Below are 25,851 nucleotides of genomic sequence, written 5' to 3'. Positions count from 1 at the left end.
TAAATTAATAGTAGAATTTATCTAGAAGAATAAGTACTTAGAATAGGTAAGATATTCTTTCATAATAATGAATATGGAAGAAACTTGTCCTTCCCAATAAATATATGTACATAAAGAATCAGTGAATGCATCTTCAAATATAAGAAATAGAGTAATATTTTGCTGATAAAAATTTAGGTGGAAATGTATAATATAGTTGTATCTTAGCAGAGAGTTAGGTTCTAAAGCCAGTGTGTACATCTAAATTTACTTATAATGAACCTTATCTTTAAAAATCTCTCAGGAATGTGTTATGTTGGAAACAGCAGCCTTGATTAAATTAGTTAATTTCTATAAAAGGGCAGTGTTTTTATAAAACATACATTACTAGACCAACTTAGACCAAACTACTAGACCAAACTTAGTGTTGGAAGAACTCACTGAAAATGGCATGGAGTCCTCTTATGAACTGAGACCAACAGAGGAAACAAAGAGAATGGAAAGGCATTTCTTGTCTACTCTGAGTCAGAAACATTCTGCTAATTGAGCAGAAATGCCTGAATTGTTTCCATATTTTCCTAACTTTTGTTCTTCCAAGTTATGTATATTTCACTTTCAAAAGTTAAATGCCTGTATAGTGGAGGGGGATCGTTGAAAAAAAATTGCAGAACCATATTATAATATGCTATTTAAAAAATACTGGCAGTGAAGACGAAGCACATATAGTCTTGGGAGTTCTAGGGCCCTACACACCACTGGCTCCTTCCCATACTACCACAGCTGATGCTCTCTGGAAAGTACCACCTCCTAGCAGGAGGCCAACTAGCACAAAAATAGAGCATTAAACCACCAAAGCTAAGAACCCTCAGAGAGTCTATTACACCCCCTTCCCTGCCACCTTGACCTGCCACCACTGGTGTTTATGAAGCAACCATAAATGGTTCACATCACAGGACTCTGTGCAGACAGCCCCCAGTACCAGCCCAGAGCTGTGCATACTCCCTGGGTGGCTAGACGCAGAAGAAGATAACAATCACTGCAGTTCAGCTCACAGGAAGCCACATCCATAGTAAAAGGGTGAGAGTACTATATCAGTGGAACACCCCATGGGACAAAAGAATCTAAACAACAGCCCTTAGCCCTAGATGTTCCCTCTAACAGAGCCTACCCAAATAAGAAGAAACCAGAAAACCAACTATGGTAATATGACAAAACAAGGCCCTTCACCCCCCAAAAATCACATTAGTTTGCCACCAATGGATCCAAACCAAGAAGAAATCCTGATTTATCTGAAGTAGGTTAGTTATTGAGCTCATCAGGAAGGGACCAGAGAAAGGTGAAGCCCAATACAAGGAAATCCAAAAAATAATACAAGAAGTGAAGGGAGAAATATTCAAGGAAATAGGTAGCTTAAAGAAAAAAACAATCAAAGATTCAGAAAACTTTGGACACACTTTTAGAAATGCAAAATGCTCTGGAAAGTCTCAGCAATAGAACGGAAAAAGTAGAAAGAAAGAAATTCAGAGCTTGAAGACAATGTCTTCAAATTAACCCAATCCAACAAAGACAAAGAATAAAGAATAAGAAAATATGAACAAAGCCTCCAAGAAGTCTGGGATTATGTTAAACGACAAAACCTAAGAATAATCGGTGTTCTTAAGGAAGAAGAGAATTCTAAAAGCTTGGAAAATATATTTGGGGAAATAATAAAGGAAAACTTCCCCAGCCTTGCTAGAGACCTAGACATCCACAAATAACAAGCACAAAGAACACCTGGGAAATTCATCACAAAAAGTTATTCACCTGGGCACATTGCCATCAGGTTAACCAAAGTTAAACTGAAGGAAAGAATCTTAAGAGCTGTGAGACAGTAGCACCAGGTAACCTATAAAGGAAAACCTATCAGATTAGCTGCAGATTTCTCAGCAGAAACTCAATAAACTAGAAGGGACTGAGGCCCTATCTTTAGCCTCCTCAAACAACACAAGTATAAGCCAAGAATTTTGTATCCAGTGAAACCAAGCATAATATATGAAGGAAAGATACAGTCTTTTTCAGACAAACAAATACTGAAATAATTTGCTGTTACCAAGCCACTACTACAAGAACTGCTAAAAGGAACTCCAAATCTTGAAACAAATCCTGGAAACACAACAAAATAAAACCTCTTTAAAGCCTAAATCACACAGGACCTATAAAACAAAAATACAAGTTAAAAAGCAAAAACAAAAAAGCTGAAGTGCACAGGCAACAAAGAACACAATGGATGCAATGGCACATCACATTTCAATACTAACATTTAGTGTAAGTGGCCTAAATGCTTACTTAAAAGATGTAGAACTGCAGAATGGATTAGAACTCACCAACCATCTGCTGCCTTCAGGAGACTCACCTAACACATAAGTTGTCACATAAACTTAAAGTAAAGGGGTGGAAAAAGGCATTTCAAACAAATGGATATCAAAAGTGAGTTGGGGTTACTATTCTTATATCAGACAAAACAAACTTCAGAGCAATAGCAGTGAAAAGAGACAAAGAGGGACATTATATAATGGTAATATTTTCCTTGTCCAACAGAAAAATATCACAATCCTAAGCATATACGTGCCTATCACCAGAGTTGCAAATTTATAAAACAATTACTAATAGAATTAAGAAATGAGATAGAGACCAACACAATAATTGTGGGGGACTTCAATACTCCAGCGACAGCAGTAGACACATCATTAACACAGAAAGGCAACAAAGAAACAATGGATTTAAACTCTACTTGGAAACAAAGGGACTTAACAGGTATATCCAGAATGTTTCATGCAACAGCCACAGAATACACATTCTATTCAACAGCGCATGAAACTTTCTCCAAGATAGACCATATGATAGGCCATAAAATGAGCCTCAATAAATTTAAGAAAATTGAAATTATATCAAACACTCTCTCAGACCACAGTGGAATAAAATTGGAAATCAACTCCAAAAGGAACCTTCAAAACCATGTAAATACATGGAAATTAAATAACCTGCTCCTGAATGAGCACTGGGTCAAAAATGAAATCAAAATGGAAATTTAAATATTTTTTGAATTGAACAACAATAATAACACAACCTATCAAACCTCTGAGATACAGCAAAGGTAGTGCTAAGAGGAAAGTTCATAGCCCTAAATGCCCACACAAAAAAGACTGAAAGAGTGCAAATTGACATTCTAAGGTCACGCCTCAAGGAGCTAGAGAAACAAGAGTAAACCAAACCCAAACCTACCAGAAGAAAGGAAATAACCAAGATCAAATCAGAATTAACTGAAATTGAAATAAACAAAAACTACAAAAGGTAAGTGAAACAAAAACCTGGTTCATTGAAAAAATAAAGAATATTGGTATACCATTATCAAGATTAGCCAAGAAAAGAAGAGAGAAAATCTAAATAACCTCATTAAGAAACTAAACAGAAGCTATTACAATTGACACCACTGAAATACAAAAGATATTCAAGGCTAATGTGAACACCTTTGTGCACATAAACTAGAAAACCTAGAAGAGATGAATAAATTCCTGGAAAAAATACAACCCTCCTAGCTAGCTTAAATCAGGAAGAATTATATACCCTGAAAAGACCAATAACAAGTAGCAAGATTGAAATGGTAATTTAAAAACTACCAACAACAAAAAAAAAAAGTCCAGGACCAGATGGGTTCACAGCAGAATTCTACCAGACATTCAAAGAATTGGCCCCAATCCTTTTGACACTATTTCACAAGACAGAGAAAGAAGGAACCCTCCCTAATTCATTCTATGAAGCCAGCATCACCTTAATATGAAAGCCAGGAAAGGACATAATCAAAAAAAGAAAACTGCAGACCAATATCCTTGGTCTGAACATGGATGCTAAAATCCTTAACAAAATACCAGCTAACTGAATTCAACAACATATCAAAAAGATAATCCACCATGATCAAGTGGGTTTCATACCAGGGATGCAGGGATAGTTTAATAAATGTGATATACCACATAAACAGATTTAAAAGCAAAAATCACATGGTCATCTCAATAGATGCATAAAAAAGCATTTGACAAAACTCAGCATTCCTTTATGATTGAAACTCTCAGTAAAATTGGCATGCAAGAGACATATTTTAATGTAATCAAGCTATCTATGACAAACCCACAGCCAACATAATACTGAATGGGAAAGGTTGAAAGCATTTCCTCTGAGAACTGGAACAAGACAAGGATTCTCACTGTCACCACTCCTCTTCAGCATAGTACTGGAAGTCCTAGTCAGAGCAATCAGACAAGAGAATGAAATAAAGGGCATCCAAATCAGTAAAGAGAAAGTCAAACTGTTACTGTTTGCTGACAATATGATTGTTTACCTTGAAAACCCTAAGGACTTCTCCAGAAAGCTCCTAGAACTAATAAAAGAAATCATCAAGGTTTCCAGATATAGAATTAATGCACACAAATCAGTAGCTCTTCTATACATCAAAAGCAACCAAGCAGAGAATCAAATCAAGAACTCCACCCCTTTTTAAATAGCTGCATAAAAATATAAAATACTTAGGAGCATACCTAACCAAAAAGTTGAAAGACCTCTACAAGGAAAATTGCAAAACACTGCTGAAAGACATCACAGATGGCATGAACAAATGGAAACACATCCCATGCTTGTGAATGGGTAAAATCAATATTGTGAAAATGACCATACTTCCAAAAGCAATCTACAAATTCAGTGCAATCCCCATCAAAATACCACCATCATTCTTCACAGAATTAGAAAAAAAACAATTCTAAAATTCATATAGAACCAAAAAATATCCCTCATAGCCCAAGCAAGACTAAGCAAAATGAACTAATCTGGAGGCATCACGCTACCTGATTTCAAACTATGCAAGTTTTTTTACTATAGTCACCAAAACAGCATGGTACCGGTATAAAAGTAGGCACATAGACCAATGGAACAGAATACAGAACACAGAAATAAACCCAAATACTTACAGCCAACTAATCTTTGACACAGTAAACAAAAACATAAAGTGGGTCAAGGACACCCTTTTCAACAAATGGTGCTGGGATAAGAGGCTAGCCACATGGAGGAGAATGAAACGGGATCCTCATCTCTCACCTTATACAAAAATCAACTCAAGACGGATTAAGGACTTGTAGACCTAAGACCTGAAACTATAAAAATTCTAGATAATAACATTGGAAAAAACCCTTCTAGACATTGCTTAGGCATGCATTTCATGACCAAGAACCCAAAAGCAAATGCAAGAAAAGCAATGATAAATAGCTAGGACCTAATTAAACTAAAGAGCTTTTGAATGGCAAAAGGAACAGTCAACAGAGTAAACAAACAACCCACAGAATGGCAGAAAATCTTCTCAATCTATGTATCTGACAAAAGACTAATATCCAGAATATACAATGAACTCAAATAAATCAGTAAGAACAAAAACAAACAATCCCATCAAAAAGTGGGCTAAGGTCATGAATAGACGATTCTCATAAGAACATATACAAAAGGCCAACAAACATGAAAAAATGCTCAATATCACTTGTGATCAGGGAAATGCAAATCAAAACCACAGTGCAATACCACCTTACTCCTGCAAGAATAGCAATAATCAAAAAATCATAACACAGTAGATGTTGGCATGGATGTGGTGAACAGAGAACACTTCTACACTGCTGGTGGGAATGCAAACTAGAACAACCACTATGGAAAACAGTGTGGTGATTGTTTAAATAACTAAAAGTAGAGCTACTATTTGATCCAGCAATCTCACTACTGGGTATCTGCCCAGAGGAAAAAAAAAAGTCATCATGCAAAAAAGATACTTGCACATGCATGTTTATAGCAGCACAATTCACAGTTGCAAAATCATGTAACCAACCCAAATGCCATCAATGAATGAATGGATAAAGAAACTGCGGTAAGTCAAAGAAGGCTTCAAGAATGAATTGTTGGAGATAAATTGGGTTATGAGCTGAGTATGTGATATTCATAATATATGGATTGACTTTCTCTTTAGTGATACCTAGTCAGTTAAATACTAGGTGTGGCTTTAAAAATGAATTGTAAAACAACCATTGGATATTTTCTAATGTGTTTCATTTTAAAAAGGTACAATATAGTATACTAACATCATTAAGACATCAATGTTGTTGAAATTGATAAAGATTCTTTGCTTGACCAAACTTTAGTCAGGCTTCTAAAACTTTTCTTAGCTCCATATGTGCACTTGCTTCCTTGTAAAATCCAGTTTTAGCAAGAACTCTGTTAAGTCATTTTATCAAGAATCCCCTGCCTTTAATATCTGATCATCCTCAATGTTTAATCAGATTCCTCATCCTCCACCATTCTCCAGGTAAGCTTCAATCACCTTGGCTTGCCATCAGCAAAAATCCTGTTAGGTCAGTTTATCAAGAATCCCCCATACCCCTGATATTTCCTCTTAGAAATTTTCCTTTCACTGGCTCCCATGCAGCTCTTTGGCCATATATTCCAACTTGCCCATACTGTATCTAGAGTTGAGCCCAATCTCTTCTCCCCCACTACAAAATCCTGTTGGAATGATCCCTATACCTATAGCATAGGTCCTGAATAAAGCTGTCCTTACTGTGCTGTGACAAGTGTCATTTTTAATAAAATATATGTAATTACTAATGATCTCTGTTTACTAATAAATAATATAGTTTTTTTAAAATAATTGAATATAATCTATCCATTAATTTGGAAATGATAGACTCCTATGTTGCATGCATAATACACTTATATAAGTTGAAGTTTCAGAGAATGGGAAAAATATGTGTTTGTGTATCTGGAATCCTTAATTACTTCGAAGGCAGCAGTAGAAAGTGCCTGGAGAAGAAAGAGTGATGAATACTAATAAGTTGTATAGCTCCATCTGCTGCTTCGTCTTATTATTGCATATTATTAATACTTGTTATAAACACTATGATTTAATAAAATTCCCATTTGGGGTGGGGTGAATAAAAGTCCTAACTCTACTAAATATTTCATAGAATGTTTAATACCAATGTAGTAATGTATGGTTAAATATTCTCAAAAAATAAGGTAAATCAAGGAAATTGGTAGTCATCAGAGGCTTCTCAAATGTAAAATATAATATTTTAAAATAAATTAAGATGATATCTATTATATATTGTCATTGATAAAATATTTATAGATTTCATTATATATTATAGATTTACATAGATATAGATGAAATCTATGTATTTCACAAATATATATGCATACATAAGTATATGTACACATTCTTTTCTAAGTCACTGCATATTGTTCCTTTTGAATTCTATATTATGCTATGGTTTCCAAATGAGAAGAGTAGCTCCAAGAATTAAGAAGGATTTTTTTTTAAGACAGGGTCTTTTTCTGTCACCCAGGCTGGAGTACAGTGGTATGATCATGGCTCACTGCAGCCTCAGCTTTTGGAGTAGCTGGGACCACAGACATGCACCACCACGCCTGGCTAATGTCTGTATTTTTTGTAGAGACAGGGCTTCACCATGTTGACTAGACTGATCTCCAACTCATGTTCTCAAGAGATCTGCCTGCCTCAGCCTCCCGAAGTGCTGGGACTACAAGCATGAGCCACTGTGCCCTGCCAGGAATTCTTTGTATCTTGAGAATCAGCAATAGCCTCAGAGACAAAAATAGGAGAAAACAGGCCAGGCAAAGAGAATTGATTAAGGAAGAGATGGAAAATGAACATACAAAGTATAATTTGATTAAGTAATTTAGAGCATCTGAAGCATTGTGTTCGTGTAAAAAAGTAGGGAGAAAAAGAGAGAAATGAAGTGCCAATGTGTATCAGATGAGTCCTACATATGTAACCAAAGAGTTAGTTCATGTTTATTTGAAAAAAGTACACTCAAAACTTTTAGGTGCTGTAACGGATTATGTGTGTGTAATATTATTGGGAGTAGGATTTCTGGAGGCAGCTAGTCCAATTTGTAGGTTATTGAAAGGGCAAATAGAGAAATTATAATATCTAAATTGACTGGGGTAGCAATGGCCATGAAAATGATAAAAAGGCCTAGATGTTGGGAATTTAAGGTCTGTTTCTGCTATTTTTTTGTTCCTCTGTGACACCTCTCCTTCCCTCAGGGATTGTCTGACATCGATTTTCAGAGTGATGGTCGGGGTGGGGGGGGGAATGAAATAATGCATTGTTATACCCAGAATATTACATATGTGTAAGGCTACGGTCAAAAGAACAAGTTTATTGGAGGAAGTAGACCTGAATTTGAATCTTCGATATCAGTTGGGCATGTTTCTTGACTTTTCTGAGGCTCAGTCTCTTGTCCAGGGAGGGTTTAACTATTTACCATGTCCCTATATACATCTCCAATTCAGGGCTTCCAGACCTTCCTTGTTATCACCAGCCCCTCCACAAGCAGGCATGGTAGCCAGGATGGGCTCTGTCCTTCCCACGTAGGCTACCTCACTCTTCAGAATGTGTCCCGCCATTCAATCCCTCCCTCCACCTGTGCCATCCATGTCTTCTTTCTCTTATAATCTCTTTTGTATACTTTGTTCTTACACAGATATTTTGGAATTTATGTCTAGGTCAGCATGTTATGTTTCCCAATATATAAGTACTTGGTTTTTATTATTTTTTCTATTTATTTATAAACTATTGATTGCATCTTCACCATAAACAATGATGAAACTAATATATGGTCTTTCCTTTCCACCTCTTCCCTCTCTGAACGTTCCAATTTTACTCAATTGATTTCTTGGTCACCTTTATAAATTCAGTTGTCTTACATATGACTTAATTGATGTTTAACCCTTGCGATAAAATTTAAGAGAAATTACGTCATTCCACTTCTACCTTCTTTCATTTTTTTCTTATTTATGTAATTTGTACATAATCTGGGTTTGTAACATTTACAGTCTGTTCTGTATGTATAATCCTCATGTTAGAAAATTGCTAGTTAAAAAGATGTCAATTCTCAATTCACTTCTCTCCATGAAGGAGTGGCCAGGACTGATGTTTCACACCTATCTTGAAAAAACTAAAAAAATGAGATGAAATATACAATCTAATTGTTGTCTGACTCACTGGAAAACAGACAGCACAGAACAGTGACCCTCAGGGAAGGGGAACAAGGTCAGCTCTATGACTGCCACAGCTCACTGTCTGGAACTTCTGTCCATAGTATAGACAAGTGGAACCTAAACAAAACCTGGTGATCTGGGTTGAAGAGACACCCAGCGTGGAGGTCAATGTGGCTAGAAATTACAGGGCAGGGAAACAGAGAGGAGAGAGCAGGCAGAAAAAGGCAGAGCTAAACACCCTTTTTTGAGACTATTTCAACACAGAACATCATGCTCAGTGGAGGAGTCCTTCAAGCTCATCAAACTAATGCAGAAGTTTTATTAGAATGTAATGTAATGATATGTTTGCTAATGCCAAAGCATTTAAATTAGACTTAACATTTAATTTCCTTCCTCTTCTTAATATAATGTTTTATTGAAGGGCTCTAATCTGACAGCTGCAATGATAGAGATTGTCTTTTCTGGTAGTGTAGACAGTGTGGCCCTGGCAGATAAGGACAGAAATAGGAAGTAGAGTTCGAGCACCTGATGGCCAGATGTGGCTGCACTGTGTTAATAAGCCATTTCATCAACATTAACAGCCTTCTGTTATAGAGCAGAAGATTGTTTAAAGTTAGATCATGTAAGGAAGTTTCCTCAACACACTGAGTGGATGAAAAGCTGCTTAAATATAACTTCACTAGCTGCACACAGTGAGACATCCTCATTTGGGCAGAAGAAAAGACCTCAGCAGAAAAAGGGCTCAGGTAGACGTGAACCATGCAGACCTGCCTTACAAAGCATTTGTGAGATCATTTAGAAAAATTAATGCCTGAGATCTTAGTCATATTTAATTCATTTTGCACATTTTTCCAATTCCAAGATTCTTTAAATGTTATAATTAATAAGATAAAGATGTGCTCAATACAGCTCAAAGATATTCAGGTAATAAGAAACCTAAGATAAAAATATTTTGCTTTCTTATACCTGCTTGGAATTTGTAACAGATTCAAATTATGTTTAGTTCACTTTTCAAACTTATATTTGATATAGAATACTTTAATTGTCCTCTAAATCTTACATGAGCAGAAGGAAAAAACAATTAACAAGTGTCCTTTAATTTATCATGTATGTCATATCTGTTGCTACTTAGTTTTCTTATTAACCAATAAGTGAAGATATCTTCATTTCCATGTTTCATTGAGAAAATTAACATCTAAATGGATTAAATAATCTAACTGACAAAAGATTGCAGAGCTAGTAAATGGTAGAAACAAGTCACAAACCTGAATTTAAAATGTAGGATGAGAAATGAGAGTAGCTATAAAAGTCACTACAGAAATGAATATACAAAACTTTCAGGGAAAAAGTAAAAACAGGAAGCATTACATAAAGTCTGACGCCAGAACCTAAACCAAGTATGTTAATCATATCAGTAAATATTAATTGACTCCAAGCAGAAATTGAAGAAAAAAATAATCTTGTCTTTCACTGGACCATAAAGTAAAAAGTTGTGCAGTTGTAGGCAAGTTCAGCAAGGCCTTGGGGAGGCCACGAGGCATCTCGCTGGTCCATGGAGTTCCTCGTTTCCCAAGACTGGACCTCTCTTAGGATCTTGCTGCCTTCAGTCATTGGCTGAGAACACTGCATCCATACTCACAATGATTTTCAGAGAAGATGCTATGCCCTGGGTTAGTCATGCTCCTGGTGCTGGAGGTCTGCAAGCCCCATTCACATGGTTGCTTTACAGAAGCATTGTTTTAGAAATTTAAATAAAAACATGAGAAAAATCAAAACGCTAAAATAATATTTAAGACTATGCAATTGACTCAAATAACCTTTTGAAACCACAGATCATTTCATGAGGATGTGATGGTTTCTTCTAAAAAATATAATAGTGTTTTGTTATTCCCTTGTGGCAGGTTTCACATTTATTTTAATGCTTACAATCTAAGTAAATCAATAAGGTTACTTTTTATTTGTCTGTGGATCTACTTATTTATCACAGATAACTCAGCAGAATAGCAGACATACAAAATGGCAGGCCGTGTGCAATTTTTGTGTGTGTGCAGGAGGGGGCACAAAAATGTGTATTTATTTTACCTTTTTGTCATATTCCTAATCCTTCACCAATGTTAGGTGAGAGAAAACAAAAGCAAAAACAAAACATGGGGAAGAAAATCACTAGAAATAATTAGAAATTGAGTGAAACAAAAGTGAGGAAATTTCAGAAAATGGTATACATCATTCTCTTTTAAACAAGCAAAATAAACAACCATATATTTTGGGCATTCGACTGATTTTTTGCTGCCAAGCAGAGAAACAGAAATTACATTCTGAGTATTATGGATAAACTATTCTGTATCAGTAATTCTACTAAACTACTGCAGAGTATGCTAGGAACAACAGATTCTGAGGATTATGTATATTATGATTCTTTTATTTATATTGTAGATACTTAAGACACACACACACACACACACACACACACACGACACAGCTCAAAACAAAAAAGGAAGTCAAATGAGACTTTTCACATATCATAGCATTATTAGATAGAATCAAATTTTAATATAGTCCACACTGCTTCTGAATAAGCTTATGTTTAGCTCCCAAATCTCAATTGTTGATAGTCTCCTGTGATTACCCAGGAGAATTTTTAAACAATGAATCTCATTTTAGTGGTTGAAGATGCTCATTAGCTGAATCTGCTTGGTGCTGATAACTGATCATTACTTTGAGTGAGTACTAATCTTTTCTTGTACATGCTCCCTCCCTGTATAATGGCATCTTTGTTCTCACATTCAGTCTTCCAAAATGCTTGCTACCTTATCATTACTTTGAGTGAGTACTAATCTTTTCTTGTACATGCTCCCTCCCTGTATAATGGCATCTTTGTTCTCACATTCAGTCTTCCAAAATGCTTGCTACCTTATCCACTTCAGAGCTTACTTCAACACTTTCCATAGGCATGAGCTCTGCAGTCACCAAATGAAACATCTACAGACAGTCACAGTATTTAGTTTAAGGAGGCCAGATCACTATTGCTGCTGTTAATTCCATATAATTAACCATGCTTCACATTTGTTTTTCTTGTCTGTCCACATTGGCCAATATAATCTTTAAAAAGTGAGTAGTCACAGGAAAGCATCAAAAAACTCAATAGTAGATATGATTATACAGAGCCCACAAGTCCTCTACACCAGCAAATTTAGAGATCGAGCAAAGAATTGCTTGCTAAGATATTTAGCACATTTAAAACATCAGTGTTTCATTGTAGTATCCTGGGTTAGCAACACGCTAGTTAATTTCTGTCTTCTGGAGAGGCTTAGTAGTAAGATTCGTTTAAGATTCCACAACTACAGCTTAGATGAATCTGCTCATACCCACACTTTTGAGTTTTTAATTTAACTGCTTCTTATTGTTCAGAAGACTCTCTGGTGAGTAGGCACAAGAATTTAGCTTTTTTCTTTTTTGAAATGATTCATGATTCTCAGAGCTTTAGTGCAAGTCAGGTAGCTACACATAAATAAGAAGAAAATTAGGGTTGTATTTGAATAGGTGACAGAGATATTTCTTATTTATACTTTTGTAATTATATGCCACATGCATCCATTACTTTTTTCAAAATTAAATAATCCATTTACAATACTTATGAATGTTGAGACTTACCTTGTGTACTTCAAGATTCATATGTTGGAAATTTAATCCCCAATATAACAGTTTTGAGAGGTGGGGACTAATGGGAGGTGTTTAGGTCATGAGGGCTCCACTCTCATGAATGTCATGATAGAGATGCGGCTGGAGGGCTTAGGTGGGTCTCCAGATGCAGAGGAGACCCTAACCCCATCCAATGTCCAGATTCTTAACACCATCACAAGAAAGAATTCAGGGACCAGTCAGAAGGAAGCAAAAGGCAAGAAGCTTTTATTGCCAAGTGAAAGTGTAGAGTTAAGAGAGAAGTGTGAACATGTTCGTGAGAACGAGTTGTGTACAGTGTAGTTTGAGTTTCTAATTTTATGGGCTCTTTAAATTAGGGGATGGAACAATCACGAGCTTTTCTAGGAAAAAGGGTAGAGACTTTTTAGAATTTAGGTGCCACCATTTTTATACTAAATATGGGCATGCTCAGATCTGTCATGGTACTGGTGGGTGTGTGATTTAGTATGGTAATGACTGTACAGTTAGGTTTGGGGTAGGGCATGGGTCAAATCCAGTGCCATATTGGACCCAGCCAGTCTCAGCTGCTTGGCTCCTATCCTGTTTGTTAGGGTGTTTTCAGCCCAGGCCCATCCTTGTCCTTATAGCTATTTTCAATAGCTCCTATCTTGCTGCTATGTGAAATTGCTGCCTGGTATTTTCCTGCTTCTCCTGTGACCACCCAGCATTCCTGCCTTATGGGTGTCTCTTCAATTAGGGGGCAGAATAGTCATAAGGTATTTTGGAAAAAGAGGTGATTTCAAGGACCCCTGGTTACTAACTCCTTTCTCCCTTACTTGGGTTTGCTTGGAAGAGTCGTGGTCATGTCCCCCTGACTGGGATTTTAGCTGTTTTCTCTCTCCTACTAGGGTTTTCTGTTATCCTGTGGTTTCTCTGCCTTGTTCTTGTTTATGCTGCTGTGTGGGTTTTTCAATCCTCCTGAGACTATCCAATGCTATTCCTATCTGAAAAAGAGCTTGTGAAAGTGAGTTTTCTCTCTTCTGTTTTTCTGCCATGGGGAGGACACGAAGTTCTTTTCTCGCTCTTCTATCTTCAACTATGTGAGAACGCAGCTAGAAGGACCTCATCACATGCTGCTGCCTTGATCTTGAACTTCCCAGACTTCAGATTGTTAGAGAATAAATGCCTATTTTTTTGGTTGTTGTTTGTTTTACAGTTTACACAGTCTTTTGTACCCTGTTATAGCAGCACAAAATGGTGTACAAGGTGTTCTAAGACCCCTTGGAAGCATTTTTTTAAATGAATGAGCATTTTATAATAGTTTTTGACTTCTAGGTGATGGGTTGACAGATGCAGTAAACCACCAAGGCACATGTTTACCTGTGTAACAAACCTGCACATCCCGCACATGTACCCTGGAACTTAAAATAAAAAAAGAAAAGTTGTGAAGACAGTGCCAAGACTTCCCGAATACTCCATGCCCAATTTTTCCTGTCTTTAGCAACTTTTAAAATCATTAGTCACAACTATATTGGCCACAACTAATAAACCCATATTAAAACATTGTAATAAATGAAGTCCACACTTCATTCAGATTTCCTTTCTTTCTACCTAATACCTATTTTCTGTCCCAGAACTCCATCCAGCACACAATATTCAATTTAGTTGTCATGTTCTTGGAAGCATATTTCAACTCTTATTTTTCAACTTTTTCAATATCTATTAAAATAAAGTATATGATCTTTCAGAATAACATTCCAAAATATAGTTTTAATTATTTTAACATTTAAGTGGTACTTTAAAAATAATTTTATATTTTAAGTTAATTTTTTTAAATCACACTAAAATTTATAAAAACAATTATAGGATGATATATAATTAAATATGATATGGATCACATCATGTTGTTAGAATATTTGGAAAGCATAAGGCAACCCAAGAAATCTCTGTAAACTCCCACTGCCAAGAGGTAATAATTTAAAAAATTTTGGTGTAGTTCTTGTTTTGCTTTTATCTAGGTATCTATTTTTTTTTTAAATACAAATCATTTTGTGTATGCAGTTCTTATTCTGCTTTTTCCTACTTAAAATGTAGACTATTTCCGTAAAGCACCTTCTCTGTGATAAAAACCATTCTACGCTATATAAGCCTTTATCTTAAAATTCATTTCCCTACTGGTAATTTAAGTCTGTTTCAAATTTTTCTCTTTATATGTAATTTCTAACCATATTTTTTGACAATAGATATTGATCTTATTTTCAAATTTCTTTGGGAGCTATGCATTTATTTATCATCTGTCACTTTTCAAACAGAATTTGCAAGTGCACCAAAAACACATATAATACATTTAATACTTATTCTATAATAGTGTTAAGGTAGATTACCTGAACTAAATTACTCCATTTAGTAACATATTCTATAATAAAGTGTTAAGGTAGATTACCTGAAATCTACCTTATGTTACTAAGTAACATAATCATTATAAATCTTTTTGACAAGGACAAAATGTTGGCACAGACAGAACTTTCTGGCAGGGGAAAGACAAGAGCTGACCTGGACTAGGTTTGAAGCTGTGAGACTCCCTAGAATCAGTCAGCAAATGCTTTCGCCTAAGAGGTGGGTGAGGAAAACTAGTAAGGCCCCCTGCTCTTATATCTGTGAATGAATCTGAAAAGCAACAGATGGGATTGAAATGTCACTTAAATGGCTCATGCTTTCCAGGCAGGAGGAAGAAGGATGTTTTCAGGACAACAGGAAGTAAGTGGACCAGTATAGCTAAAGAAACTGTTTCAGCAAGTTGAACTTAGAACTCCAAATGCATAGAAAATATTAAAGACTGTTGAGCCTGGAGACTAAGGGTTCAGTTCCTGAAACTGTAATAAATGCAAAGTCTAGTCCAGTCTGGAGCAAAGGTGCTTTCTCCTTCCATGCATCTTTACCTGTCCCTCTCTCTCCTTCATACTGACCTCTCCTGCTTCGGGAAAAAAAGCTGAGTATGCTAAGGAACATTGGGAAGGAGAAGCACTCACAATTTTATAGCTGTGTTGAACACACACACACAAGTCACTATTCTAGTTGGGTTCCTTGAGAGGGTGTGCTAAACACAGAGGTGGCCATAGCACCAAGAACTTAGGGAGAAACCATAAAGGGAGGAAGGTGGAGTGACAGAAAAGGGTCCCCAGACTCAAGTCTGGAGATGCAGTTGAGAAAATGCCTAAAGTGAAGCTAAGGACAGTAGAGAAGAAAACCTCATCTCTTTTTTTCCCCTTTTTAGATTCTTAGTTGAGACACCCTCCTGAAAACAAACATCAAATTAACAAATGAAAAGCAAGCAGATTATTAACAAATGCTGTACTTATCCTGTGGAGAAGCCTCAGTTCAAAAGTATTTCTGTCTTAAAGCACTGGCTTGGGCCTTGATTAAATAGTATTTCAACAAAGAGGCATAAATCCTCTAGAGTGACAAGACAAAAAAAAAAAAAAAAAAAGCAGTTGTCTTTCAGAAAATGAAAAAATGTGGGAAGATAGTAAATCTGTTTTCAGGTTTTTCTGGTGCCTGCTGGTGCCTTCACTGGCCTGATAACCAAGTGCTGTCTCCAGGAAGGAAGGATTGATGTCTGGCCGTCTGGCAAGCAGAGGTCGAGGAACAGTGCTTTCTTGTGTCCTTGATGTTTTTAACTTGACAATCGTCAATATTTCAGGGGAAAACATTTGTATTTCCTTCAGGACAGAGAGAGAAAAATAATTTCCTCAATGACCTCTTCCCACACCTTAGTCCCTCATGGCTTTACTTCCCTGATTCCTGTACTTTTGTGTTAGAGAATAGTATGATCTCCCGGTGGCTGTGGCTATCGCCCCTGACAAGCATAGTTAAACACTTGCTCTGTATTAGTTAAATACTTCGTTTGACCAGTATAATTAAACACTTTGCTTTATGTGCTTGAGGAAGAAAAATGTACTTGGACTCAGCTAATAGATTTGAGCAAATTGCAGTGGAAAAGGATAATTAAAGCCACCTCATTGAAGGGAGGGACAGTCTTTGGGACTATTCAGTGTACTCTTGTCATTTCCACTGTTAGTTGGATAATTGGAATTAATGTGCTGTGGGCTTGTACTGCAAGTGCTCACCAAGTCTAGAGTTAATTTTTCTATGCAGGTAATGTGCAACGTAGAGTGGTCAATCCTGTCTCCCCCTCTGTGGTCCAGCAAAACCAATACAGAATCCAAGAGGGAGAAGACAAGAGGAAAATCACAGCTTTAGTGATCTTTTAGCTGACAGTTGCTGTGGGAATACTAGGAGTGGCAATTTTCCAGTACAAGGGCGCCACCTGCTGGAAGAAGGGAAATTCCTTCTAGATGGAAGAGAGTTTTGTCCTGCTGGAGGTTTTGACATATTAGGGTGGATCAATCACACTCTATGACTGACAAGAAAAGAGACCAGCAAGCCTTGCTAATCAAATGGAAATGATATAGCTGGCCTGGCCCTGGTGGCATCTCGGTTTTACATGAAGTGGTCGCACCTGTCCTTTTAGGGGAAATTTCATTTCTCATTCTGCTGTCTGAATCAAAGCTGCAAGCTCAAGGGAGCCCTTGATATACAGAGGTTCCTCTAAAGGCTTAGACCTGATTCCTTGATGATTCAGCTGAGTTAAAAGCTGATGGTGTCCACTGGGTGGCAGCCCCAGTCTTAATAATAATAACTCCCCAATAGTAACTCTGGAAGACAAACTGCAGTAAGTGTCAGAACGATGGGCTGAATTGAAAGCCGTCACCTCACCCTTGCCCTAGATAATACTTTTAAAGACTAGATATGTTTGATTTTGACTGTCTCTTCAAAACTGACAATAGCATACCCATCTCCACTGCCACTTTGAAAACAGGTGAACTGTGGCAATGAACCACAGCTGCCTATCAGATGTTCGAGTTGCTTAGATAAATACCCATGCTAATCACCTGCTCTCTGATAAGACCAGCTGAAATCCAGCTCCTAATCAAACCTTCACTGCCTACATTACTATGAGTGCCAACTAGCTGCAGCATTGAACTACACACGACATTTCATCCAACAATAGACACTGGGGACAAAAAGACTATGTTTCTAATATAAAGACTACTTGTGTCTTATCAGACTTTTGACTCCTGCTGAAAGATAGCCATCTGTCCAGCAGTAAAGAAGGCCACAGGTTGTAGAGCCTACAGTGATCCCACCTGCTCCTGACAGATTGACTACATTGGACTTTTCACCTCCTCTCAGGGTTATCAATGATGCCTCACTCATTGCTTTTGACACTTTATTAAGTTATATTATTGCTCTTCTAGTCCAACTGGCCAACTCTAGCCACACTATTCTGGCCCTTGGAACTAATATGAGCCACCTTTTCAGGTTTCTGGGCCATTTGCAGTCAGAAAATAGTGTCTTATCACAAAAGCCATTTAACAATGGACTAGTAGTGAAGAAATGTCATAGATTGTCCACAGTCTCTATTTTCCATAGACATCTGGTATTACCAAGTGTGGAAACAGCCTCCTCAAAATTCAGTTCAAGTTTCTGATTCTATCTCCCTCTTCCCCTACTAGTCCATATACTTAGTCAGTTTGAACATAAGATACAGTCATCATTTTAAATGGGTCATCTCTTCAGCCATTTCCTGAGTGATGATCAAGACAAATGGGGTGGATGGTTACATAGACCTATTTTAAAGACTCAGGTTCTGCCCAGACAGTACTTGGATTTGATGCCTTCTTTATTCCCTTGACAACCACTTAGGATGGGTACATCTCTGGGTGGCAGCTGAGCCAAAAAGGGGTTTGAACACTCAAACTTAATTCTAATTGAGCTATTTCCATTATCAGAACAAGATAAATATTATAACCACTTTCTTGAGCAACCTCGTCTTCCTTATGAGTTTCCCTTCAGTGACCCATGCAGGCCAAGGTGGGAAATATAATAGATACAATACCTTGTCCTATATGTGCCTCACCCTTCTAGATGAAGATCTGGGTGAGGATAGGGGATGATCAGAGAAAAGCTGAACATATAGTCATCGAAATGGGACATGTAGATTTTTTAGTAGTGAATGAAGAAAAACCCTGGCACATAGAGAACACCTCAGCTCCAGGAGATTCAGGAAAGAGCAGAATAATTAATGGTCCCTTTTCCCCACAGGTCTAGCACCACAGTCTGGTGAAACAATCATATGATCTACTTTAATCAAGAGGCAACTACACTTGAGAATCTGACTCACTGCTGTGTTTGTCCAGGCCATCCTATGCTATTAAAACAGAAAAACTCATGTGCATATGGTCTGTCCTTTATCACTCTGCTGTTCTTGATGCCCTAAAAGCAGCTCTGGAACATAGAACCTCATTATATATACACAAACATATGGATCTATGCAAACTTGTCTTAATCTGAATGCCAGAAATCCATATGTTTCTCCTGAGGCCCAATTGGCCTTGAATAACACCATGTAAGATCATCAAGACTGAAGCTTCTCAGTGATTCTGCCTATTTACTTACCTAAGTCAATGGTATCTGATACAAGTCAAGTTTAACAACAAATCCTGAACTGCAATAGCCAGTGCCCCTTAAGGTAATCTTTGTATACTGGGGAGATTCGCAGTGGAATGTCTCCGGGAGGGGGGTGGCTCTTTGGCCCATCTATTGCTTGCTGTAATTATTGATAATGACAGCAAAGATCAACAAGTCAGTCTTAAGTCTCTTGCACAGCTCTCCATGTGCTGAGATTTATATCATATTCTGTATCCCTTCTTCTAAGGCATTACAGTATGAACCTTATTGTTTCCAGGTGTAACACTTGTATCTTAAAAAAAAAAGATACAAGTTTAAATCTACTGTTTTTAGAAATCTATCTTGAAAACCATAGTTGAACACTTGCTTTTTTGTTCTACCATAGTATTCCTTGTCCTGGAAAATTAAGTATTGATGGAGCACTGCAGGGCAAACTGATTTACCGAGATTTTTTAAAAGGCGTGAGTTTTCTCTCTTCTGTCAGTATTGTTGATAAGATTTTCCGAGGGAACCTCTCCTTCAGAACAACTAAGACAGGCTTTTTGAGCCACTGCTGTCTTCAAGCAACCCATTAAAAGGATTAGGGGAGATAAGAGTAGGGATGGGGTGACTGGGTGATAGGATAACACCGAGTGTCTATGTGCCCAGAAGCACAACCATCAAGTTGTGCTGGGGTCCTGGATTCTGCACCAGCAGTAAAAATGGAAGCTTAGTGTACAGTAAGTGTGGCATAAAAAATCAAATTCAGTAGGTAAAATGACTTTGGGAAAACAGATTTACAATATGATGACAAATAAAGTTGCTTCTTTACCTCTTACCTTTGAGAAAGTTATTCCAAAATTGTTCAAAATCAAATGAGAGCAAAACTATAAGTAAAATAAATAAAAGAGGAAGTACTTTTTAAACATGTCAGAAACCACGAACCAGGTCAAGCGCAGTGGCTCACGTCTATAATCCCAGCACTTTGGGAGGCCGAGGTGGGTAGATTGCTTGAGGCCAGGATTTTGAGACCAGCATGGCCAACATGGCCTTGTTTCCACTAAAGAGAAAAAAAATTAGTAGGGTGTGGTGGTCTGCTACCTGGGAGGCCGAGCCACGAGAATCGCTTGAACCTGGGAGGCAGAGGTTGCAGTGAGCCAAGACTGTGTCACTGCACTCCAGCCTGGGCAACAGAGTGCCACTCTGTCTCAAAAAGAAAAAAAAGAAAGAAAAGAAAAGAAAAGGAAAAGAAAAGTGCAGATGTGCAAAGACTGTGAAAGGATTTGCCAGAATCGAGTTAATTCGACATGGGTATCTAGAATATAAGGTGACATACTGAAAATCAATATAAACATTTAAAAACCGAATTGGAAAAATATGGATAAATATATAAATCTGTTTTTCATGGAAGAGAAAATAAGAATTGCCAAGAAATATGCTTAGAGATGCTCAACTTCACTGGTAATGAGAAAAATGCAAGTAAGGAAATAATGAAATATCACTTGAAAAGAATACCATACTGGTTAAACCAATGTTTATGAGGGTGTGTCATAGAAGTGTAAACTTGGGAACATTCTAGAGTTGAGTCTTGAACCAAAGTTGTATATATCCCATGGGTGTATACTGGCTCTTCTAAAAAAAGCTTTCACTAGAGAAATTCTTGGATATATGCATTCAAAGATATTTATAGACACTTTATTCAGTATGGTGTGTGTTAACTACAGGATCTGTTGCGATTACTAGGCAATTATGTAATACAATTTGGTAAATCCATAAGAAAGATTATTATATAGCTGCAATATTAAAAGCATCAATGTGCATATACATAAAGCAATAGGGATGGCTCTGAAGAGTATTCTGTTGCTGAAAATAGCATAATTTCATTTATGGAAATTGAAATACACACACAAAACATCACTGTTTATTTTTCAATGTAAGTACCTATATCAATAACATTATAATGAGCCCCTATTGCAGGAAGAAGAGAAAGCATGAGCAATGGGAGGAAATGAAATATGAAATAAGAAAAAGGCCCAGTACAGACCAATGATAATAGGTTTTTATGAACCAATGAGTTGTGAACTAAAGTCAACTCTACTTGAGACCCAAATATGGGTAGTGGTAAGGTCTCCACCAAAAGCCTCTCCAAAATTTTTAAATTTCTAAGAGATATGATAACAGAAGCATTCAGTGAGTTAATTCAAATGACCAAATAATTTGGGGACTTTGAGATACTAAAGCGAACTAAAGGAGAAAGTCTTTTTTTTTTTTTTCTGTTTTTGAGACGGAGTCTCGCTCTGTTGCCCAGGCTGAAGCACAGTGGCATGATCTCAGCTCACTGCACCTCCACCTTCCGGGTTCAAGCAATTCTCCTGCCTTAGCTTCCCAAGTAGATGGGATTACAGGCATATGCCACTATGCCTGGCTAACTTTTGTAGTTTTAGTAGACACGGGGTTTCACCATGTTGTCCAGACTGCTTTCAAACTCCTGACCTCAGGTGACTCACCTGCTTCTCATTCCCAAAGTGCTTCTCATTCCCAAAGTTATATGCTTGAAAACACTAAAAATTTCTTCCTGGACAGGCATGAGCCACCACACCTGGCCAGGAGGAAAATTTTTAGTGTTTTCAAGCATATAACTCCCTCAAAGCTGACAAAAGCAATGCTCTTTAAGGGGCAAGTTCTGTTACAGTGAGTTCTGGAATATTTTTAAAGATGCCTTAGAGGCTAAGTAGATGAGGCTCTGGTCTCCTCTTGAAGAAAGCAATTTCTTATATATTTGCTTTAGTAATATTTAATTTGGCACAAGAATCTATGTAAAAAATCATTTCCATTTTATATTTTATTAAAAGAACCTTTGTAATTATTGAATTTAATACTCTTTGGATTATTTATAATGCTTCTGCTATATATAAATGTTACCTTTTGATGTCTTCTATATTATTTCACCAAAAAAAATGATGGCAGGTGAAAGCAGTTATTCTTTGATTTGTGCTAAAAGTGAAACACAACTTAGTACTACTTATTAAAGAGCAAAGAATTATGTAAGGAAAGTTACATTTGAATATTATAATAATTCTGTTTTAATGTGTTAGCATTTCATGAAGAAATATGAGTCATCTGATTTGATTAAAAACAGTGAAAATTACTACATTTTAATATCATTTTTAGATTTTAATAGAGCAAATAACAAATTTAAATAGTAATTCAAATTTGTTACATTACTTTCTTTAAGTTCTTGTACTATAACTCTTATTATGTCTCTCATTTCCTCGATGTTAACACTGATTTTGGAAAAGTTGTTTTAATGGAAATATAGTGAAAGATATATAAAAACTCTAAAAATTAAATTATTAAATTTAAGATGTTAGGGATGATCAGTTTTATTAGATATGGAGAATGGGGAGTATTGATTAAACTGACCCAGCAAAATTCTTGCTAAAACTGGACTAAGTGTACCAAAGACAGAGCCCAAAGTTGAGACCTAGTGGAGAAGAAGGCTCAGAGAAACCCGACCCAAGTTTGGTCAAGGATAGAGTTTGTCAGTAATAAGGGCTTAGAAACTGACTCGTTTTTTGGTGTTCAGGCAAAATGGAACAGTGACTTGTTCATACAGAATGTTTTCTGCTTAGAAAACAGAAAATGCTACAGTCTTCACAAGACAGTCTTGGTGCCGACACGGTTAAGGGTAAGGACCCTTTTCTGGGTTGCAGACTACCAGCTCCTTGTTGTTCCTCATGTGATGGAGAGCAGAGCACATCAAGCTCTTTCTTGACTCTAATGTGGGCATAACACCATTTATGAGGTGTCTGCCCTCAAGATCTCATCTAATTCTAATTATCATCCAAAGGCCCTACCTCCTGACATCAACACATTAAGCGGAGAGTTTCAACATATGAATTCTGGGGAGACACAAATATTCAGTCCGTAACAGAAATAAAATATACTCTAGCTCCTGAAACATGAATCCTGCTGCTTTAGATAAAATATCTCTCACATGTTAATTTTTTATTTCTGACATATCACTTCTTTGTTCATCTATGAAAAAGAAAATTTCCATGGAGGTGATTTTTTTTAGCTAAAAATTTAGGTATAAAACATTAGATTAAACCTTATGAAGTTTCCAGTAAGTGACACTTTTTGACCTAACAAGAAATTTTATAGATTTCAATTTAATACCACATGTCCATTGTATAAAACTGAGAAAAAAGGACATGTGGACAAAAATATTTTTCAGTAATTTTGTCTTTTATAATCACTAAAAATATTTAAGTATATCTTTTGAGACTTTTTCTTTTTATCGAGTAGAGATTATGTGATATGTTACATTATAAACTACTTTTTCTAGTCAACAAAAATCTTAATATCTTTTTTAAAGTGTCCCTGAATGCTTCTAGATAGTGAGAAAATATTCCACTAATAGATGTAATGTCAGAGGTTAAGGTTGTTTCTAAGATGTTTGCCATTGTCAATGATGCTTATATAAATCATTTTTATATATAACTGCTTAATGGTTACCCATATTCTTGATCAAATTACTTTTTATATGGTGTCAATTTAAGCTCTCAGGAACAAGATTTTAACAAATTCAATATACAACATGAAATGCTACTTGTAACTTGGAAAATGTTAAGTGATATTAGAACCAAATTGATACGTGAATATGCATTGTCATAATTTCTTTCTTTCTTACCTTTCTTTTCTTTCTCCTTCCTTCCTTCCATTCGTTCTTTCCTTTCTTTTCTTTCTTTCTCCTTCCTTCCTTTTTCCCATTCTTTCTTTGTTTCTTTCTTTTGTCTTTCTTTCTGTCTTTCTTTCTATCTTTCTTTCCAGACAGTCTCACTCTGCTGCCCAGGCTGAAGTGCCATGGCACGATCTCAGCACACTGCAGTCTCTGCCTCCTGAGTTCAAGCAATTCTCCTGCTTCAGCCTCCTGAGCAGCTGGGACCACAAAGGCATGCCACCATGCCAAGCTAATTTTTTTTTTTTTTTGTATTTTTAGTAGAGATCAGGTTTCACCATGTTAGCCCAGATGGTTTCTTCTCCTGATCTTGTGATCCGCCCACCTCGGCCTCCCAAAGTGCTGGGATTACAGGTGTGAGCCACCAATCCTTATCCACCGTCATAATTTCTAATGAAAATAAACTTCAGTCAGGCATGGTGGCTCACACCTGTAATCCCAGAACTTTGGGAGGCCAAGGCTGGTGGATCACAAGATAAAGTATTTGAGATCATCTTGGCAACAAGGTGAAACCCCCTCTCTACTAAAAATACAAAAATTAGCTGGATGTGGTGGCATGAACCTATAGTCCCAGCTATTCAGGAGGCTGAGGCAGGGGAATCATTTGAACCCCGGAGGTGGAGGTTGCAGTGAGTCAAGATCCCGCCATGGCACTCCAGCCTGATGACAGAGTAAGACTCCATCTCAAAAAAAAAAGAAAGAAAGAAAGAAAGAAAGAAAGAAAGAAAGAAAGAAAGAAAGAAAGAAAGAAAAAAAACTTCAAACAATGTGCTTACATTTACCAAAATCTTTGAATATTTATGTTTTCAGTTATGATTCTTAAATATCCAAGTGGCAAACAGGACATTTTCATCAGTTTCTATATTCTGTGTTTTACAATTGTATATTTTTTAAATTGCATTTTAGGTTTTGGGGTACATGTGCAGAACATGCAAGATAGTTGCATAGGTACACACATGGCAGTGTGATTTGCTGTCTTCCTCCCCTTCACCCACATCTAGCATTTCTCCCCATGCTATCCCTCCCCAGCTCCCCCCCACCGCTGTCCCTCCCCTACTCCCCCCAATAGACCCCAGTGTGTAGTGCTCCCCTCCCTGTGTCCATGTGTTCTCATTGTTCATCACCCACCTATGAGTGAGAATATGCGGTATAATAAAATAATAATCCATAACATCCAAGTCCAAATTTATTTCTTTTATTGTTAGCAACAATAAAAGAAATATTTGCACAGGCTCATTACAGTTATGGAGAAAACATTGTTTTGGCTTTTCCTAAATGCTGTCCTCTCTGACACCATCATTTGAATCTGGTTATAATCAGCAACCATTGCTTGAGTGTCTGCTACCCACAAAACACGTCTTCTGACGACAGCTCCATGAGATAAATGTAGGGTAAATGGACAACAGAATTTCAACTGCAATTCCAATTTCGAAGTGAGTGTCACAAAATAAGCATAACTCTAACTACCCATTAAAAAGTAATTCAGAGGCCAAGTGCAGCGGCTCACACCTTTAATCCCAACACTTTGGGAGGGAGAGGCAGGCCGATTACTTGAGCACAGAAGTTAGAGACCAGCCTGGGCAACATGGCGAAACCCCATCTCTGCAAAAATAGAAAAAAACCAGCCGGGCATGGTGGCGGGCACCTGTAATCCCAGCTACTCGAGAGGCTGAAACAGGAGAATCACTTGAACTGGGGAGGCAGTGGTTGTAGTGAGCCGAGATTGCACCACCCTTCTGCAGCCTGGGCAGCAGAGCGAGACTCTGTCTCAAAAAAAAAGAAAGGAATTCACAATTTCCTTAGCACAGTCTTTAGTCTTTAGATATGATTATGGGTATAGCACAATTTATTTAGAAATAATGTTTTCCTCTTGCTTTTTCTGGTGTTGTAACTAC

General features: G+C 37.0%; 1 long non-coding RNA gene across 2 annotated transcripts in view; it reads left to right on the top strand.

Annotated features, from left to right (window-relative positions):
- LOC128928423 (uncharacterized) overlaps positions 1-25,851 on the top strand; it is a 170,691-nt gene that overhangs the window by 56,323 nt on the left and 88,517 nt on the right. The gene's annotated exons all lie outside the window — the stretch shown is intronic.

This window comes from Callithrix jacchus, chromosome 11, assembly GCF_049354715.1.
Source record: "Callithrix jacchus isolate 240 chromosome 11, calJac240_pri, whole genome shotgun sequence".
NCBI classification, from domain to species: domain Eukaryota; kingdom Metazoa; phylum Chordata; class Mammalia; order Primates; family Cebidae; genus Callithrix; species Callithrix jacchus.
Note: the sequence above shows the minus strand (reverse complement) of the source record. Positions and strands in the feature narration are given on the sequence as shown.